The sequence below is a fragment of the Pleurodeles waltl genome, chromosome 5, assembly GCF_031143425.1.
Source record: "Pleurodeles waltl isolate 20211129_DDA chromosome 5, aPleWal1.hap1.20221129, whole genome shotgun sequence".
Lineage (NCBI taxonomy): Eukaryota > Metazoa > Chordata > Amphibia > Caudata > Salamandridae > Pleurodeles > Pleurodeles waltl.
Genome location: NC_090444.1, coordinates 759,143,178 through 759,155,250, shown reverse-complemented (window position 1 = coordinate 759,155,250; position 12,073 = coordinate 759,143,178).

Below are 12,073 nucleotides of genomic sequence, written 5' to 3'. Positions count from 1 at the left end.
ATTTCTGGGATGCTGTCCCACCGCGTTGACCCTCTCCACGATCCGCTGCCAGAGCTCCGCCTTCCTTGCTATGGTGGTGTGCTGGACCTGTGAGCCGAAGAGCTGGGGTTCCACTCTTATGATCTCCTCCACCATGACCCGGAGTTCTTGGTCCGAAAAGCGTGGGTGCCTTTGTGGTGCCATGGGGTGGTGTGTATGAGGTGTGGGGTGGTGTATGTGATGATGTGTGTGTTGGTGTGTGGTGCTTTGTGCTTCTATGTGGTGTGTGTGATGTTGCGGTGTGCCTCTGTGTGTCTGGCTATCTATTCTCTGATGTGTCTCTCTCTCTCCTTCGTCTCTGGTTTTTGTTGGTAGGGGTTTGTGGGTGATGTGGGTGTGTGTTTTATATGGTATTGAATGTGTGGGAGTGGTGTGTGTATGTGTTTCAGGTGTGTGCCTTTCAAATTGTCCAATGTGGTAGGGGTTTGTAAAGGTGTGTGTATTTTGATCGCGGCGGGGTCTACCGCCAATGGAATACCGCGGTTGAATGACCGCCGCGTCGATTTGCGGGTCATAATGGGATGGGCGTATTTCTGTTGGCGTGGCGGTGGAGGTTTGGTCTTCTCCAGTTTACCACTGGCCGCTGATGTGGCGGACTGCAGTGGAGGGCGGATTTTCGGAGGTTTTGCAGTTGTGGGTCAGAATGTCCGTGGCGGCTGACCGCTGCCGCGGCGGTATTGTGGCGGCCTTCTGACCGGCGGTAAGCGGCTTTTACCGCCGAGGTCAGAATGACCCCCAAAATCTTGTGATCTGATGTGAGCACTGCACTTCACCACGGCAACTTCGAGAGGTAACTGAATCGCGTGCAACAAATCTCTTATTTGTTCACCGTTTTTCACAGGAGAATCAGAGGAAGTCATAAAACCCCTCTGTGACCAAAGCTGGCCAAAATCATGCACAATTCCAAATCCGTATCTGCTGTCAGTATAGATAGTGACTTTCAAATTTACAGCTGCGTGGCATGCCTTAGTAAGGGCGATTAATTCTGCCACTTGTGCTGAAAACACTTTCTCGAGCCAGGAGGCTTCGACGATGCCAATTATGGTACATACTGCATACCCAGCTCTCAGGGTTCCTGCAGAATCTCTTAGACAGGACCCATCGACAAACATGATACAGTCATTTTCTTTTAGTTGAGTGTCCTGAATATCAGGACGAGGCTTGGTGCACAACTCAGTCACCTCAAGACAATCATGTTCAAATTCTTCTCCATCTTTAATTTCAGTAATTTCATTTGGTAGCAAAGTTGCCGGGTTCAGTACAGTGCATCTTCTAAGAGTGACATTAGGCGATCCCAGTATGATCGTCTCATACTTAGTAAGGTGTGCATTTGTCATGTGCTGAGTCTTAGTTCGTGTCAACAGAATTTTAACTGAATGTGGAACCATTACTGTCAGAGGGTATCCCATGACTATGCCTTCACATTGCAAAAGACTCTGACCAACTGCTGCAACTGCACGCAAACAACCTGGTAAGGCTGCTGCGACAGGGTCCAAAGTAGCTGAAAATATGCTTCGGGCGATTTGCATCTCCGTGGACCTGTGTTAAGACAGACAAAGAACAAGCATCATGTTCATGACAAAACAACAGAAAAGGTTTTTCATAGTCTGGCATCCCTAATCCTGGTGCTCTGCACATGCATTCTTTTAATTCTATGAATGACTCAAGCTCCTCTTTTGACAAAGTTATAGTATATGGCTCATCCTTGACTTCCTTCCCTGTCAGTTTTATTAACGGTTTTGAAATGATTGAGAAGTTGGGTATCCACTGGCGACAGTAGCCCACCATTCCCAAAAACATCCTGACATCTCTTTTTGTTGTTGGAGGATTCATTTGCAAAACTGCTGTTATCCTTTCTTTTGATATTCTTCTGGATCCTTTCTCAATCAAATGTCAAAAGTATTTTACTTCTTTCTGACAATATTGTAACTTTCTGGGTGACACCTTGTGCCCATTCTTTCCCAGATGATTTAGTAGTGCAATGGTATCATATTTGCAACTGTCTCTTGTTTTAGATGCAATAAGCAAATCATCGATGTACTGCACAAGAGTTGAATTAAAAGGCAGTGCAAGAGGTTCCAAATCCTTTTTCAATATCTGATTGAAGATGGATGGTGACTCTGAGAACACTTGAGGAATTCTGCACCAACTGTACACCTTATCCAGGAATTTGAAACTGAACAAAAATTGGCTGTCCTCATGAAGAGGTATCGAAAAGAAAGCTTGTGATAGGTCTACTACAGTGAACCATTCAGCATCACAGGGAACCTGGAACATTATTACTGCTGGGTTAGGTACCACAGGGCAACATTTTATCACAATTTCATTTATTTTTCTCAAGTCTTGCACAATTCGAACTTTTCCACAGGGCTTCTTTAATCCCATTATGGGAGAGTTACATGGACTGCTCAAGACCTCTTTCAGAACTCCCTGTCTGAGAAAATCTGCAATTATCTGTGATACTTCAATGAGGACATCTTAGGTCATGTGATATTGTGGCACTTGTGGGAACACTGCGTTCGGTTTTATCTGAACTTTGACTGGTTCTACTCCCTTTATTAATCTTACTTCTTTCCCGGTCAAATCCCACACTTTCTCAGTTACTGTTCCTTGTAGTTCGTCAGGTAGATCAATCAAGGTATGCATTGGGAAAAGAGTAATCAGAGGGTAATCTTCATTTGTCCCTGTTTCTTCCTCTATAATCTGACTTTCATCTCCCTCATCATCACTATTTGTCTGTACTTCAATTCAATCGTTGGAACAGGTAATTGAACATTTTGTTTTGCAGAGTAAGTCCCTTCCCAATAGGGATACTGGACTTGAATCACATACAACAAATCTATGTAGCCCTTGGAAGTTACCAATTTCAACTTGTACCGGATCGGTAATCGGGTTAGTCAAGTACCGATTTGCTACTCCGACCACTCGTATAGTACGCCCCGAGAGAGGCAATCTTGGGACTTCTGCACTTCGAACTCTGGAGCGTGTAGCTCCTGTGTCAACCAAGAATGAAACCTTATAGCCCATCACCTTTCCCTCTACATATGGGCCTCTCTGATCCACCTCTAGGGATGCTGCAAGCCTGCACTCTTCACTGTCTGAACTATCATCTGACCACTCATCATTCATCCCATTTTCACCTCGTAGTGGGAACTGTTGTACAGTATTGTTTTGATTTGTTACCTGACCTGTGACCTGCTGAGGAAGCATCACCTGTTGCTGTCCCATCGGAGCCATTGGCAATTGCATTTGCTGTCTAGGCACCATAGGAATCTGCTGTTGTACTGGTTGCATTTGTATCGACTGAAAACGTGGAATTTGTGTCTGCTGCATGGGCTGTACCTCCTGCATTTGTACCAAATTATTCTGAAAATTTGGATTTTGATGTCTTATTTTTGGACCTCGTGAGTTTTGTAATGTACCAACATTAGTGCTCTGCTGAACTGCACCATCCTGCACCATATTTGGACACTCCCGTTTCCAGTGCCCCACACCCCCGCACGCGTGACATGGTGACATCTTTTTCGCTCCTTGAACATCATTTGGAATAACAATGTTATTCATGTCTAACCCGCGGTTCACAAACCCTCGACCTCTCAGCTGTGCCTGAAACACGCCATTCATTTGTGGTTGTTGCTGTATCATCTGCTGAACTCCATTCCCCTGTATTCCAGCCTGTGCAGCCCTGATCTGCATCACCATCACTTTCTCCTTCAGTTTTTTCTGCTTCAACTCAATTTCGTAACTACAGTATTTTGCATATTGCAATACCTCATCAATCGGTTTAGCTTGCCAACAAATCAGATGATTCTTTTGGCTAACCTCTGGTCTTAATCCTTCGATGAATCTAAACACAAGGTGATTCATATCCTTCAGCTCTATAGTCTCAGTACCACTGTAATGCTTGAACGCTTTTAACAACCTCTCATATTAAGCATGTATTGACTCCTTAACTTCTTGAGAAGTCCGGTCTATTTTCTGCCAATCAGTCACCTTCGGGGACACCTTTTGTTTCAAAAACTCAATCACTTTATGATAATATTTCATCACTTCTTCTGAAGGTGCTCCGGTCACCTTATCTCTCACCGGTTCCTTCGTCGGCCAATCTACCCCTCTCTTCCACTCGAGCCACAAATCAGGCGGAACAATGATCTCAAACAAGGTATTCAAGTCTTCCCAAAGACATTTTGCAAGTTTCACAAACCTGTCCATTTGTTGATACCACTCGGTTTCTCTCTCAATCTGGGATAATCATTAGTAAAGGATAGAATATCTCCTCTAGTCCATGGCACATGTACTAAAACACCACCAGCTGTTTCTCTCATAAGTAATATTTTTACAGATTCCAAATCAGGTGAAGTCCTAGCTTGATTAGACCCTGGGCTATCACCCTTTCCCTTATCTCTTTTCTTTGCCCATCGGCCTTCCCATTTCTCTAATGCACCCCAGATTTGAGCACTCTGCAACAGTTCTCTCAAATGTGCCTTCATCCCTGCAGACCTCATGTGCTCAAAATCTTTTGAATCAAAATCTAATCTGTAACTTCTTTTCAAATGCTTAGTGTTTCTGATGTCAATATTGTATTTGTCTGCTAGGTTCGCTAATCTCTGGTGTACTTTACCTACTTCCTTGGTAATCTTGGGACACAAGTATCTTAGTTCTGCCTCTGTGTATGATTCCAATCTATTTACTCCCATTGACCCTTCCACTAATTCTGCAGCTTCTACCCCTAGTCGTGTAAAGTTCAGGTATTCGTCTTGTTTTTCTTTCTCAGGTTCAACTGTAGTTACTGCGGTCTTTTGTGAAGTATAAGTTTTCTCTAACCATTCATTTAACTGTTGAACTGTAAAACCCTGCAGTGAAATGTTCCCTGCATGTATCATTGGAGAATGTGAGGTATTCGTACTCATGGTTTGCAGAGTTAAAACTCCCAACCCTGCTTGACGCATTGCTTCGAGAGGTGCCCCTACCGGACTAAGGTCCATTAAGGGTCTGGGTGGTTCATTTACTTGTTCTCCAGGGGCCATTATCTGTGGAGTTCCTATAGGCCCTCCTTTTATCGCTTCCTGTGTCATCACTCCCTGGTCACACACCCCTGCTTTACCTTGTGCATACAATGGCACTGGGGGACCAACAGTAATGGGTAACGATTTAGCAGCAGGTGTCTGACCTGGACCCAGACTTCTTGGAGCCTCAACTCCATATGTCTGTTCCAACGTACCCGGAACCGGTACTAATGGTGGACCAGCTACAGGGTTGTACCCTGGTATCAGCTGTGGTTGTGGTTGAGACATTAATTTCGGAGTTGACTCAATCTGTATTAGCTTTGGCTTTGTGTATATCGGGTCTGGCGGCACTATCAAGTTTGTAGTAGTCTCAAGCACTGGAACATCAGGGTAGATTCTCTTTATCTGCGGTGGAGGCTGCAACTGTATCAGCAAGTCTGGTGCAGTGGGTACACTGTCACCATTCTGTATCAAAGCTGTATCGCTAGCCTGTACCGTATCAGCAACTCCCTTTTCCTGCGTCTGGTTCCCAGGGTCCAGACTAGTACTTGGAGCGCTATCGCTCACCGCATATGGTGGCGGGCGATCATGTAACAATCTATCCATAAATTCCTCATCATCTGAATCATCTTCCTCTTCCCAGGATCTTTTATTTTCTTTAGATTTGCCTGAATCTTTGTCGGTTTTACAGGAGGCTTTCTTTCCCTGCGTCTCTTCTCCCTGTGTTATTGCTGGGAACAACTTCAACCCGTCTACAATTCCCCATCTTCACATTTTGCTCTCATTATCCCATCTGGCCTCTGCATAGGATTTTTCTGCCCTTCTCAGTCTTCTCTGAAACCTTTCTTGTCTATGCTTAAGAGCCATCAAGTCCCAAATCACCAAAGCCTCATATTGTGCCGGTCTTGGAGGTGGTTTCTGCGTACTTAACATACACCTTGGATTTTCTAGTACCTTTGGATTAAACGTCCCATGTTCTGGGAACGCTAAACACCCCTCTTTCTCTGTTAATTTTCGCCAATGTTTCATCCATAAACAAGGCGCAACACCCTTTTCTTCCATAACCGTATAAGCTGGTGTGCCCTCAGGTGGTGTAGGTTCCCCATCGGTTGCGACAATATATACATCTCCCTTTAGAGCGCTCTTGAATGCTTTGACAAAATTCATTTTTGCGATTCTCTTATTTCGTATTTTAATCAGAAATGGCTTAGTTCCCAAGATACTCTTCACCTGCCTTTCTCAGCCTATTGCCTCTCACGGACGGCAGCAAATCCGTGCGCGACCCCTCTCAACATCTGACCTATCTCAGCGCGGCACCACTGACATCACACTCACACACACTGCGGCTGACAAAGTCTCGCGGCTTGTCCGCTCCTCACTGAACCCCTACAACTCACACAAACTAATGCAAATTATTGCGAGCACCTTAAAATGACAACACAAATCTGTTGGTTTACTACAGGAAGGGTAATACATTCGCTTCAGAACTTTACAGAGATTTCACTTGAAGCCTCAGCCGCTACTCTCTCCTTATCAGTTCCCGCATACGCAAGCAGAATTGGACCCGCAAATTCTACTCTCGACTTGTCAATGACTCCTTCTAGTGCACTATAGAATTTGTCAAATCTCCATCGAAGGTTTCATACACACATTATAACTCAGACTCGACTTGTCAACCACGCCCAATTGACCTATTAAACCACACAGATTACAACATAAATCACATTTATCTTCAAACTCCGGAGTCTTAGACCTCAACAGGTCCGTACACAACAACCAACCACGTGGATAATTTTGAGCAACAAGCGCTACATTCACATGAAGTATGCCGACTTCCCTACTCTCATACTGTGGAGTACGCCCACTCCTGCTAAACAACAATTATGGGGTCATTCTGACCTCAGCGGTAAAAGGAAGACCGCCATAACACCACCGCGGGCGCGGGAAACCGCCACGGTCATTCTGACCCGCAACAGGCAACCCGCCAAAAACCCACCATCCACAAAAGTCCGCCAAACCAACGGCCAGCGAAAAACTGGCGATGACCAAACCTCCACCGTCACTCCAACAGAAATACGCCCATTCCATTCCGACCCATGAATCCACGCGGCGGTCTTTCAACCGCGGTATTCCATTGGCGGTACACTCCGCCGCAGTCAAAATACACACACAGCTCCAAAACACTGCCACATTGGGCATTTTGAAATACACACACCTGATACACATACAAACACCACTCCCACACACCCAACACAATATAAAACACACACCCACATCACCCACAAACCCCTACGACCACCATTGATTAACTAAGGCCAGAGAGAGACACCACCAGCTAGTACAGAGCATTCACAGGCACATTACACCATCACCCACACAACATCCACGCATAAAACACCACACACCACCACACTCACCACACTCATCACCACAAACACCACCCCACACCTCATCCACACCACCCCATGGCACCCCAAAGACACCCCAGGTTTTCAGACGCTGAACTCAGGGTCATGGTGGAGGAAATAGTTCGGGTAGAGCCCCAGCTCTTCGGGACACATGTGCAGCACACCACCATTGCCAGGAAGATGGAGCTATGGCAAAGAATAGTGGACAGGGTCAACGCTGTGGGTCAGCATCCACGAAATCGGGACGACATCAGGAAGCGGTGGAACGACCTACGGGGGAAGGTGCGTTCCATGGTATCCAGACACAACATCGCTGTGCAGAAGACTGGCGGCGGACCCCCACCTCAACCCCCAGAATTTACAACATGGGAGGAACAGGTCTTGGCGATCCTGCATCCTGAGGACCTCGCAGGAGTAGGCGGAGGAATGGACTCTGGTAAGTCTAATCTCAACTACTTCATCCCCCCCCAACCACCGGCATGCCAAATCACAACCCCAGCCTCCCCCCCACCCCATCACACATCCTCCTTGATAATGTCTCACCATCACAACCCACCCATCCCAACACCAAGCCCTGCATGCGACCACAAACCATGGACACCCATCACCTAAGCATGCCCACTGCACATACCCATCCCCCCCCAAACCACCGTCACAACAGCCCCCACAAGGGAATGGCAGCACTGGGGTACACGGGCACCCACCCATTGCACGCTATGGCACACACAGAAGCAATAACCATACTCTTATACCCCTGCAGGACCCGAACGCCACAACACCGCCCAGGAGGGTCCAGACATGTCCATTCCACACCCAGAATAGGCCCACAGTGATGACAGCAGCTCTGTCTCCCTGGAGCCAGATGACCAGCCGGACCCATCGGGGACCTCAGGACAGTCGGTTTCCCTCAGACAGCCACAGGCCACAGCAGACCTACCCCCCTCTGGTAACACCAGCACAGCACCCACCCTGCAGGAGGAACAGTTTATGGGGTTCAGGGAAGAACTCAGAAACATCAGTTCCGCAATGGGCACCATCGTTGTGGCTCTCAATCAGATTGTCAGCACATTGCGGGACCATGTGGCACCACAAAGGGCCCCTGTCACTAGCATGGACCAAGAACAGGCTACCACCTCTGCCGGCGCTAGTGGACAGGAGGCCCCGACACAAGAACAACAGGCCACCAGAACCCCACCCCCTGCAGAAGGAGAACCACCCCGCAAGCGGGGCCTGAGATCTAGGAAGAAGACAGAGTAGGATGCCAAGACCCCCGCCAGGAAAGGATATCCACTGATTGTCATCCCACTGTCCCACATTGTCACCCTGTCCAACCTTAAACTGCCCCTGCTCCACCTTCCACAGGCATATGGACAATGCACCTGTGAGACTGAAAATCTGGAGTCTACCATGGACATTCCTCCACCATCACCCATCACCGAATTGCAACCTTTACCCAAAATTGAGCACTTTAATAAACACACTTATTGCACAAAAATAATCTGGAGTCTGCCTGTATTTTTGAACAAATGTATTACACAGAACCGTGCCAAAATGTCCAGTTACATTGTGATGACAGCACACCACTGTCACACAGCTGTAGTCCATGGGGAAACAAAGCAGAGGTCACGGAGTGGGGCCCACATCTCTGAAATTGGAAGGGAAAGTCACAACTCAGTTAACATACACTGGGGGGAAACTCAGACAGTAGAGAGGCAGGAGACTTTAAGTAAATGTAAAATGCCGGTGTGGATTCCTACCTGTATGTCATTGAAAATACTGCTGTATTACTGTGTCCCTGTTGTCTGTGTCGTCCTCTTCGTCTTCCTCCTCTTCACTCTTCGCAGGCTCCACAGCTGCCACAACACCACCATCTGGACCATCCTCCTGCAGGAAAAGCACCTGGCGTCTCAAAGCCAGGTTGTGAAGCATACAGCAGGCCACGATGATATGGCACACCTTCTTTGGTGAGTACATTAGGGATCCACCTGTCATATGGAGGCACCTAAACCTGGCCTTCAGGAGGCCGAAGGTCCGCTCGATCACCCTCCTAGTACGCCCATGGGCCTCATTGTACTGTTCCTCTGCCCTTGTCCTGGGATTCCTCACTGGGGTCAGTAGCCATGACAGGTTGGGGTAACCAGAGTCACCAATTAGCCACACACGGTGTCTCTGAAGTAGTTCCATCACGTAAGGGATGCTGCTATTTCTCATGATGTACGCGTCATGCACTGACCCAGGGAACTTGGCATTTACATGGGAGATGTACTGGTCAGCCAAACAGACCACCTGGACATTCATGGAATGATAACTTTTTCTGTTCCTGTACACCTGTTCACTCGTGCTGGGGGGGACCAAAGCAACATGTGTCCCATCAATTGCACCAATGATGTTGGGAATATGTCCAAGCGCATAGAAATCACCCTTCACTGTAGCCAAATCACCCACCTCAGGGAAAACAATGTAGCTCCGCATGTATTTCAGCAGGGCAGACAACACTCTGGACAACACCTTGGAAAACATTGGCTGAGACATCCCTGAGGAAATGGCCACTGTTGTTTGAAATGACCCACTTGCCAAAAAATGGAGTACTGACAGAACCTGCACTAGAGGGGGGATCCCTGTGGGTTGGCGGATGAGTGACATCAGGTCTGGCTCCAGCTGGGCACACAGTTCCTGTATAGTGGCTCTGTCAAGCCTGTATGTCAGTATGACATGTCTTTCTTCCATTGTCGACAGGTCCACCAGCGGTCTGTACACGGGAAGATTCCTCCATCTCCTCGCAAGTCCCACCGGACGGTGCCTATGAAGGACAACATGGAGCACAGAGTCAATCAACCCACAGGTACGTTCCCACAGCTTGCACAGTACACGATTCTCAATGCATTGAATGGCTTGTATGAGTGTTGATGCAAGGCCTAGGCATGTGTGACGCAGTAGAAATTAAGATATGGGGGCCCTTGAAATGGCGGCTGCCTGACCTGTGAAGTGCGACAGTGGGATGTGAGGTCAATGCGCTGGCGTGGCACACCGTGGTGGTAGGCGGTCGAAGACCGCGGCGCAAAGCCGCATTGGTTAACATTGAACCCTATGGGTTTCAGGAGCCAATGACGATGTGCGCCGGCGGTCGCGGTACGCCCCGCCGCGGTACGCACTGCAGCAGGCATGACCGCCATTTTCTATCTGCTTAATCACTCGATACCTGATCATCCACAGGAGAGGACCGATACTGCAAGTGCTGCTGTGACCTCGGTCTGGAAGAGACAATGGCTGCTGCGACTGGGGAAAGGGCCCCTGCCTTCACTTCTGAAGAATTGGAGAAACTCGTGGATGGGGTCCTCCCCCAGTATGCGCTACTCTACGGTCCTCCAGACCAACAGGTAAGTACACTGGGACCATGCTTTGTAGCCAATGCCTGGGTTGAGTGGGGTGAATGAAAGATGGTGGGGAGGGGAGCGAATGAGGCATGCATCAAACGATTGATGAGAGCATGTGCCACATGGCAAGGGTGGGGATGGGGGGCCACTCACATCGAGCATGCAGAAGGTGATGATTTTTTATTTTCTCCCCCTGTGTATGTCACATAGGTCAGCGCCCATCAGAAAATCGACATTTGGCGTGCCATCGCCAAGGACGTCTGGACCCTGGGGGTCCACAACAGACGGGGCACCCACTGCCAGAAGAGGTGGGAGGACATCCGCCGCGGGAGCAGGAAGACCGCGGAGGCTCTGCTGGGGATGGCCTCCCAACGTAGGAGGGGTGCCAGTCGTACCTTGACCCCCCCTGATGTCCCGGATCCTGGCGGTGGCCTACCCCGATTTGGATGGGCGCGTGAGGACATCACAGCAGACACAAGGGGATGAGTACAAGCACATTCTGCTGATTTTGCGCACATTGGAGGTGTCTGGGTGGGGGAGGAGGGCTGTGGGTATCCCTAGGCCAGGGCAATTTCTATAGGCTAGGCCCCTCCGTTAGGCATGGCCCTGTGCCCCCGCCCCCCACCTCTGTAGGTTGCCTAGTACAGCTATTCATGGCCCTGTGTCACCTATGTGTGGAGTTGTTGTCCATAGGCTTGTAGGCCATGTCCCACGGATTGAGTAGTGTACCCGAAGTGCGCGGCGAAGTGCAGGGGGCTTCTGTGTCTGTCCTCTCTGCCTACGGTGTCGCCAATGCATGCACTCAACATGTCTTTGTTTCTCCCCCCCCCCTTTTTTGGTGGTCTTCCTGTTCATGTGTGCATTAGCATCATCAGGCGGAGGAGAAGTGGCATCGGAGCACGAGGGAGCTGCACCTCACATGGCCATGGAGGGCTATGCAACTGACTCGGATTTCACCAGTGAGACGGAGGGCGAGGGGAGCTCCACAGCAGGGACACGTGGTGACACCAGCGACACAGACACGTCCTCGGAAGGGAACTCCCTTGTGGTGGCGGCAACATCCGTGCCCACCGCAACAACAGGTACAGCCGCCACCCAGCGCACCAGCTCCGCCCTCCCAGCAGCCCCTCAGCCTTCGCCCCGTGCCCGCTCACCCAGGAAGGTGGGCATCTCCTTCGCCCCAGGCACCTCAGGCCCTGCCCCAGTTACCCCTGCTGCCCTCAGTGAGGAGGTCATTGACCTCCTG